We start from the raw sequence: 9,327 nt of genomic DNA, 5'->3' as shown, positions 1-9,327 counted from the left end.
GAAGGATGTAGGTGAGACAAAGGCTGTGTAAGTCTGTAGTAATGACAGCAGATGGTAACAAAAATTAAGGAACAAATAAAGAGAACAAAAAAATGACAAATAAGGTTATAAGGATTGAAATAATACAAATTATTTTTCTTCAGTTATAATGGAATGGAGCTAGGAACCAATAACAAAGAAAATTGGGAAACTCACAAATGTAAAAATTAAACAATACACTTCTATACAGCAAATGTGTCAAATAAAGAATCACAAGGAAAATTAGAAAATAATTTGAAATAAATGAAAATAGAAAACACATTCAAAAATGTATGAGGTGTAGCTAAATAGTGCATAGAGAGAAATATGTAGGTAAAAATGTCTATATTCAGATAGAAGAAAGTTTTCAAATCAATAATATAACCGACGGCCTTAGGAAAATGGAAAAAAGACAAAGCTAAAAGTAAGCATATTGAAAAAAGAATAAAGTTTATACTGGAAATTAGTAAAATCTAAAATAGAAAAAAATGCAGAATTGTAACAAAACAAAACATTGGTGCTTTCAAGAATTCAACAAAATTGAAAAACTTGTAGTTCAATTAACCAAGAATGAAGGAAGGGAGACCTGATTCCACAGCTAAAGTATTAGAGGACATTACTACCAACTATTCAGAAATTTGTCAAATATTTTAAAGGAATACTATAATCAATTGTATACCAACAAATTGAATAGCTTACATAAAACAGAAAAGTTCCTAGAGAAACACAAAATGCTGAAAGAGACTCAAAAAAAAAAAAAAGGAAAACCCTGAAAAGAAGAATATGCACAGAGATTAAATTACTAACCAAAAATATACTCACAAAGGCCCAGAAAAAAGACTTTGCTATTGTATTCTAACAAGCATTTAAATAACTGATACCAATTACTTATAAATGCTTCCAAAAACAGAACAGAAAGAAATACTTCCCAACTCTTTATTTTAGTCCAATAATATCTTGATATGAAGACCAAAGAAAACAAAATAAAAAAATACACAGTCTGATATCTCTTATAACAGATGTAAAAATGCTCAACAAAATGCTAGTCAACTGAGTACAGCAGCATATTAAATGGATCATAAACTATTATCTCAGATTTATCCCAAGAATGCAAAGTTGTTGTAACATTTAAAAATCAATTTATTTCAAAGTACAATTTTATTTTGCATGGTTAAAGTACAAACTATTTCCACCTCCCTTGAAAAACAGTATTGTATCTAAATTGGAATATATTGCTGAGATATATAGCTGAAAACATACAGTTCATTTAATGATTAACATTTAAACAGATATTACACAAGTAGATTCAATAGAAGTGAATATACATACATATTATCCAAATTTTTAATAGTCTAAAGAATATATTACAGACTAGGCATAGAGGCTCATGCCTGTAATTTCAGCACTTTGGGAAGCAAAGGCAGGAGGATTGCTTGAGGTCGGGAGATTGAGACCAGCCTGGGCAACTTAGTGAGATCCTGTATCTACAAAACTAAAAAAAAAAAAAAAATAGCCACCCATAACTGTGTGTGCCTGTAGTCCCAGATCCTTTGGAGCCCAGGAGGTTGAGGCTGCAGCACACCATGGTCATGCCACCATGCTCCAGTCTGCACACAGAGATCCTGTCCAAAAAAAAAAAAAGAATATATTGCAGCATTAAAAATATGGAAGGAAGTATTTTGTTTTAGTTTTAAATTTAAAATTCTTCTGATTGTTCTACACAGAGAGGCTTAAAGGTGAAAAGGCAATCAGGTTACTACCAAATGAAATGTGTCTGGTATGTTCTTGATGTCTCCTCTCCAGCTAAATGAATTAACAAGGTGGCATTCCGTAATGAGATTTTTATTACCAAATAGAACTGACTGAGAAATGTTAGTTTGTGAAATGTTATTTTGTCATAGTGTAATTTTTTCAGAGCTACCCATTAGAACATTCTGAGGTGTAATTGGAAAATTTACTTTCCTTCTTATCACAACATCTGAAATTTCTTCTTTTCTGTCAGTATTAACTGCTACTCCATCAGCAAGAAGAGGTAAACTCATTATTTCACTGGATAAACAATCCATCTCAACATTTATTTTATTTACATCACGGTTTACTTCAATTAAGTGTCGTAATCCAGGGCACTGAGTATCTCCTATTATGCTGTTCCTGCATTCAGGAGTATTTGATAACAAAGTCTAAAAGTTGATTTTAAAAGGTCTTTATGACATCTGGGACTAAATAAATTGATTAATTTACAAATTATTGGTATTACTGTGGGGGAATAGAGATAAAAGTTATAGAAAACATTTTTAAGGAAGTAATAGATGTAAACTTTTCAAGTTCAGCAAGAGAGTTAGGCATTGAGGTAGAGAAACCCAGTGCTACTCAGGCAAACACATTGCAAAAATTACTTTACCATCAAATATTGTATTCAGAATATTTCAAGTTCAAGTAAAAGAAATAATTTTAAAATTAACAAGAAAAATGCATCTAGTAAGCTATGAAGGAAACTCCATTAGATTAACATTGAACTTTCCAGCAGAAAACCTTACAGGCCATAAGAGAATGAAACCGCATTTTTAAGGTGCTAAAAGAAAAACACTGTCTGCCAAGAATTTTATTTGGAATAAGCCTCACAAATGAAGGAGAAATAAAGTTTTATTCATATAAGCAAATGCTAAGTGAATTTGCCACTAGACTAGCAATACAGGAAATGCTCAAAGAAGCCTTAAATATGGAAATGAAAGGTTGACATTCACCATCATAAAAACCCATAGAAGTACAAAACACACAGTTCTCAGACAACAAGCACACAAAGGAGGAAGAGAAAAAATGAAATGGCAACATGACAGAATTTTCTGAAACCACAAAGACAAAAAGAGAAAAAAAGGGAAACAAAAATTTGTAAAAACAATTAGAAAACAATTAACAATATTACCAGGATAATGAATCACATATTAATATTAACCCTGAATACAAATGGACTAAATGCTGAACTTAAAAAATACAGATTGATAGAATGGACTTAAAAAATGATCCAACTATATCCTGCTGAAAAGAAACTTATCTAACCAATAAAGGTACATACACACTGAAAGTAAAGGGGTGGAAAAAGATATTTCACACAAATGGAAACAAAAAGTGAGCAGGAGTAGCTATACTTATATCAGCTAAAGTAGACTTTAAATCAGAAACAATTAAAAAAAGACAATGAATGTCATTCTATGATAAAGGGATCAATTTGGCAAGAGGATATAACAGTTCTAAATATACATGTACCTAACACTGAAGTATCTAAATTTACAAAACAAATATTACTGAACCTAAAAAAAAAAAAAAAAAAAAATCACAGAAAGCAAAACAATAATAGTCGGGGACTTCAACACCCCACTAACAGCTCAAAATAGATCATTGAGACAGAAAACTAACAAAGAAACATTGGACTTAAATTAGACTTTAGATCAAATGGACTAAACAGACATTTACATGACATGCTACCAAGAATTACAGACTACAAATTATTTTTATCAGTACATATAACATTTTCTAAGATAGATCACATATTAGGCTACAAAACAAGTCAATATATTTTAAAAATTAAAACCCCATCAAATATCTTCTCACACCACAGTGGAATAAAGCTAGAAATGAATACCAAGAGAAACTTTGTGAATTAAACAAATACAGAGAAATTAAATAGCATGCTCCTGCACAATCATTGTGTCAGAGGCTTTCAAACCAGAGTGACTCCATTTTGAGTGAGGACTAGGAAAATGAGACTGAGACTCACTTGGCTGCATTCCCAGAAAATTAGAAATTCCTAGCCTCTAGAGGTTTACTGTTAAGGGAACAAATTAATGAGGTTTACTGAAACAGAACCAGACTTGGGCATGTCCAGATACCCCCATATCTGGAGAACAGGGGCATTCCTAATTTTGCTTTAAAGATAATAATATTGATTCTTGCAAAATGTGGTAATTAAGAAAATTAATCCTTTATCACAAACCCTTGCATCAGAACACATCTCCCCAAGATCTATTTGTATCACACACACACACACACACAAGCATTGTAACTACGGTGGATGTGTTCCTCCTCTTACTTTCGGGAACGTCCTACTTTGTCTACGGCGTAGCTGTCCTTTCACCACTTTACTCTCTTAATAAAGTTGCATTTACTTTGCACTGCAGACTCACCCTGAATTATTTCCTGTTTGAGATCCAAGAACCATCTCTTGGGGTCTGGATCGGGACCCCTTTCCAGTAACAACTGGGTCAATGAAGAAATGAAAAACATTAGAGAAACGTTTGAAATAAATGAAAAAAATGACTTATCAAAACTTTTGGGATACAGAAAAAGCAATAATATAAGGGAGGTTTATAGCATTAAATATCTACATCAAAAAAGGTAAAAAAAAATACAAATTAATCTAACATCACACCTCAAGGAACTAGAAAAACAAGAAAAAAAAATCAACACAAAAGTTAGCAGAAGAAAAGAAATAACAAAGGTCAGAGATGAACTAAATCAAATTGAGACAAAAAAATACAAAAGATGATTGAAATGAAAAATTGGTTCTTCAATAACATAAACAAAATTGATAAACCCATTACCAGATTAACCAAGAAAAGAGAGTAGATCCAAATAAACACAATCAGAAATATGAAAGAAGACATTACAACTGATACCACAGAAATACAAAAGTTCTTCAGAGACTATTATGAACAACTATAGGCTCACAAACTAGAAAACCTAAAGGAAATGGATGCATTCCTGGAAACATAGAACCTTTTCATATGATTGTACCACAAATAAATAGATCTCTTGAACAGATCAATAATGAGTAGTGAGATTTAATCTATAATAATAAAAAAAAACTCTTCCACAAAAAAAAACTCACAACCAAATGGATTCAGAACTGAATTCTACCAAACATGCAAAGAAAAACTAAAACCAAAACTCTTGAAACTATTTCAAAAAATTGACAAGGAGGGAATACACCCTAACTCATTCCGTGAGGCCAGTATCACCTTGATACCAAAACCAAAGACACATTTAAAAAAAATACAGACAGGCAGGGTGTGGTGGCTCATGCCTGTAATCCCAGCACTTTGGGAGACTGAGGTGAGAGGATCACAAGGGCAGGAGTTTGAGACCAGCCTGGCCAACATGGTGAAACCCTGTCTCTACTAACAATACAAAAATTAGCTGGGTGTGGTGGTGGGCGCCTGTAGTCCCAGCTACTTGGGAAGCTGAGGCAGGAGAATTGTTTGAACCTGGGAGGTGGAGGTTGCAGTGAGCCGAGATCCCGCCACTGCACTCCAGTCTGGGTGACAGAGTGAGACTCCATCTCAAAATAAATAAATAAATAAATAAATAAATAAATAAATAAATAAATAAATCCCAATCATATAGATGCAAAAATCCACAACTAGCAATTCAATTCTATTGTCAAATGAATGAATAAGACCTACTATTTGATAGTACAACAAGGTGACTAAAATCAACAATAACTTAAGTGTACATTTTTCAATAACTTCACGAGTGTAATTGGATTGTTTGTAACTCAAAGGATAAATGCTTGAGGAAATGGATACCCCATTCTCTTTGAAGTGGTTAATTATTTCATATTGCATGCCTCTATCAAAACATTTTATATGCCCCATAAATATATACACCCATTATGTACTCATAAAAATTAAAAATAAAAAAGCTATAAAAATAAAATAATAAAAATCTTCCAGTATTCAGCCTGCTTCCGGATGGGCGAGGAGACTCGTGGTCTGGTTCTAGGACTTCCCTAACAACATGGCCCCTAAACGGCAGTCTCCACTCCTGCCTCAAAAGAAGAAACCAAGACCACCGCCTGCTCTGGGACCGGAGGAGACACCGGCCTCTGCAGGCTTGCCGAAGAAGGAAGAAAAAGAACAGCAAGAAGCCATGGAACACATTGATGAAGTATAAAATGAAATAGACAGACTTAATGAACAAGCCAGTGAGGAGATTTTGAAAGTAGAACAGAAATATAACATACTCCACCAACCATTTTTTCAGAAGAGGTCAGAATTGATCGCCAAAATCCCAAATATTTGGGTAACAACATTTGTCAACCATCCACAAGTGTCTGCACTGTTTGGGGAGGAAGACGAAGAGGCACTGCATTATTTGACCAGAGTTGACAGAATTTGAAGATATTAAATCAGGTTACAGAATAGATTTTTATTTTGATGAAAATCCTTACTTTGAAAATAAAGTTCTCTCCAAAGAATTTCATCTGAATGAGAGTGGTTATCCATCTTCAAAGTCCACCAAAATCAAATGGAAATCTGGAAAGGATTTGATGAAACGTTCAAGTCAAACGCAGAATAAAGCCAGCAGGAAGAGGCAGCATGAGGAACCAGAGAGCTTCTTTACCTGGTTTACTGACCATTCTGATGCAGGTCCTGATGAGTTAGGAGAGGTCATCAAAGATGATATTTGGTCAAACCCATTACACTACTAGTTGGTTCCTGCTATGGATGATGAAGAAGGAGAAGGAGAAGAAGATGATGATGATGATTAAGAGGAGGAAGGATTAGAAGATATTGATGAAGAAGGGGATGAGGATGAAGGTGAAGAAGATGAAGATGATGATGAAGGGGAGGAAGGATAGGAGGATGAAGGAGAAGATGACTAATAGAACACTGATGGATTCCAACGTTCCTTTTTTAAAATTTTCTCCAGTCCCTGGGAGCAAGTTGCAGTCTTTTTTTTTTTTTTTTTTCTCTTGTGCTCAGTCGCCTTGTTCTTGAGGTCTGTTTTCTCTACTCCATGGTTCTCAACTTATTTGGCGGGAAATACCTTGAGCAGAATACAATGGGAAAAGAGTCTCTACCCCTTTCTGTTCGAAGTTCATTTTTATCCCTTCCTGTCTCAACAAAAACTGTATGGAATCAACACCACCGAGCTCTGTGGTATAAAAGAAAAACCTGCTCCCTTCGCTCTGCTGGAAGCTGGAGGGTGCTAAGCCCCTGTGTAGTAGTGCATAGAATTCTAGTTTTTTCCTCCTTTCTCTGTATATTGGGCTCAGAGAGTACAGCATATCTATGTGAATATGGACAGCTAGCATTTACCAACTTGTATCTGTCTACTTTCTCTTGTTTAAAAAAGAAAAAAAAAAACTTTAAAAAATGGGGTTATAGAAGGTCAGCAAAGGGTGGGTTTGAGATGTGTGGGTAGGTTAAGTGGGCATTTTGACAACATGGCTTCTCCTCTGGCATGTTTAATTGTGATATTTGACAGACATCCTTGCAGTTTAAGATGACACTTTTAAAAATAAATTCTCTCCTAATGATGACTTGAGCCCTGCCACTCAATGGGAGAATCAGCAGAACCTGTAGGAACTTATTTGGAATTGACATACTCTATCGTAATTTTGTTCCTGTTTAGTTTTAAATTTTCTTTTTGTTTCACTGGAAAGGAAACATAATGCTCAGTTTTAAATGTTAAAAGTGTACAAGTTGCTTTGTTACAATAAAACTAAATGTGTACACAAAGGATTTGATGCCTTTCTCTCAGCATAGGTATGCTTACTATGACCTTCCAAGTTTGACTTGTAAAACATCACTGTCAAACTTTGTCACCCTAACTTCTTATTTTTTGATACGCACTTTGCAGGATGACCTCAGGGCTATGTGGATTGAGTAATGGGATTTGAATCAATGTATTAATATCTCCATAGCTGGGAAACGTGGGTTCAATTTACCATTGGTTTCTGAAAGTGTTCACATCATTTGGGATACCAGATTGCTCAATACTTTTCTGGGGATATTGGGCCCTTGATTTTTATCTCCAAGTGGCAGTTTTTAAAATTGACCTTTTACCTGGATATAAAGTAATAGTGCCTGCCACCACCATCCAACAGACCTGGTGCTCTAATGCAAAGTTATACATGGGACAGTTGCTGGCATGTCTTCATTAGCTATATAAAATGTGGCCAAGAAGATAGGCTCTCAGAGTAAGAAGTCTGTGATGGTTAGCAGTAACTGTCCCTGCTCTCTGGTATAAAGCTCTCAAACGTTACTGTGAATCTGGGTGGGATAATGGAATCGACTCTGTCTGCTCAGTGCCATTGTGCAGAGAAGCACCCTAATGCATAAGCTTTTTAATGCTGTAAAATATAGTTGCTGAAATTAAATGCCACTTTTTCAGAGGTGAATTAATGGACAGTCTGGTGAAATTCAAAAGCTTTTTGATGTATAAAACTTGATAAATGGAACAATTCCATCAATAGGCAAAAGTGTAACAACCTATCTAGATGGATAGTATGTAATTACTGCACAGATCTCTGTTTAGTAAATACATCACTGTATACCAATCGGGAATCTTGCTCCAATAAAGCAACATAAAGAGTTAAAAAAAAAAAAAAAAACTTCCACTTAAAAAATAAAATGTAAAAAAGGCTGAAATAATTCTCTTTTAAAATGACTGATGCTTTTTTATATATAATTATTTGACAAATTTGCCATTCTTTAAAAAATTGTGGGGTTTTTTGGTTTTGTTTTGTTTTGTTTTGTTTTGTTTTGTTTTGTTTTGTTTTGTTTTGTTTTGTTTTGTTTGTCAGTATAGACAGATAGGGAAATGTGTCACTCAGATCTTTTGCTCTGGGAAGTATAGTTGGCTGAAAATTCTAGCCACTGCTCCTCTAGATATATTTCTGCCTTGTGCTGAGTCCACATTTCTTCTGGAATACCTCAGTCAATAACAGAGTATGAGCATTCTCTGTGGGACATAGCACTATTTTATGGCCTGACCAAATCTTTTTCAAAGCTGTGCTGCAGTCTGGAACTTTTCATCTTCAATCCATCTCCCTATGGTTTGTTCTTTCACAGGTTTCAATATTCCTGTATGAAGATTATCTCTGCTTTTTCTGTTTATCTTCCATAAACATTACTTTAAACATATGTCTTGAATATCTAATCTCACATTGACATCTGCTCTCAAGAAATCAAAAATAGCAGTCAAGTTTCTAAACTTGTTCAAGACAATAGCAATCCTATCCCTAACTTCACTTGCTGGGAAATAATATAGCTTTCACAATTAACTGGTAAATAAGAAGGGTTATAAATCAGGTACTTATTAGTAAGCACGACTTGAAATTTAGCATTACTGTCTTAGCAAATTTGAGTAGAAAGAGGCAATATCTATGCAAAATTGTTTGAAGAATGCTTAGTCCATCAAATTTTCCATATCAGAGGTTGGCAAACTTATGGATCTGTTTTTATATGGCCTGGGAGGTAAGAAAGGCTTTTACAGCTTTTAAGGGCTGTAAAACAAATTAATATA

General features: G+C 34.3%; 1 pseudogene; it reads left to right on the top strand.

Annotated features, from left to right (window-relative positions):
• The first annotated feature begins 5,811 nt into the window (after positions 1–5,811).
• Positions 5,812–6,679, top strand: LOC104681171 (annotated as a pseudogene).
• Positions 6,680–9,327: the final 2,648 nt, after the last annotated feature.

This window comes from Rhinopithecus roxellana, chromosome 7 (genome assembly GCF_007565055.1).
Source record: "Rhinopithecus roxellana isolate Shanxi Qingling chromosome 7, ASM756505v1, whole genome shotgun sequence".
Classification (NCBI taxonomy): Eukaryota; Metazoa; Chordata; class Mammalia; order Primates; family Cercopithecidae; genus Rhinopithecus; species Rhinopithecus roxellana.
The sequence above is the reverse complement of the archived record's forward strand: the minus strand, read 5'-3'. Positions and strand labels throughout refer to the sequence as shown.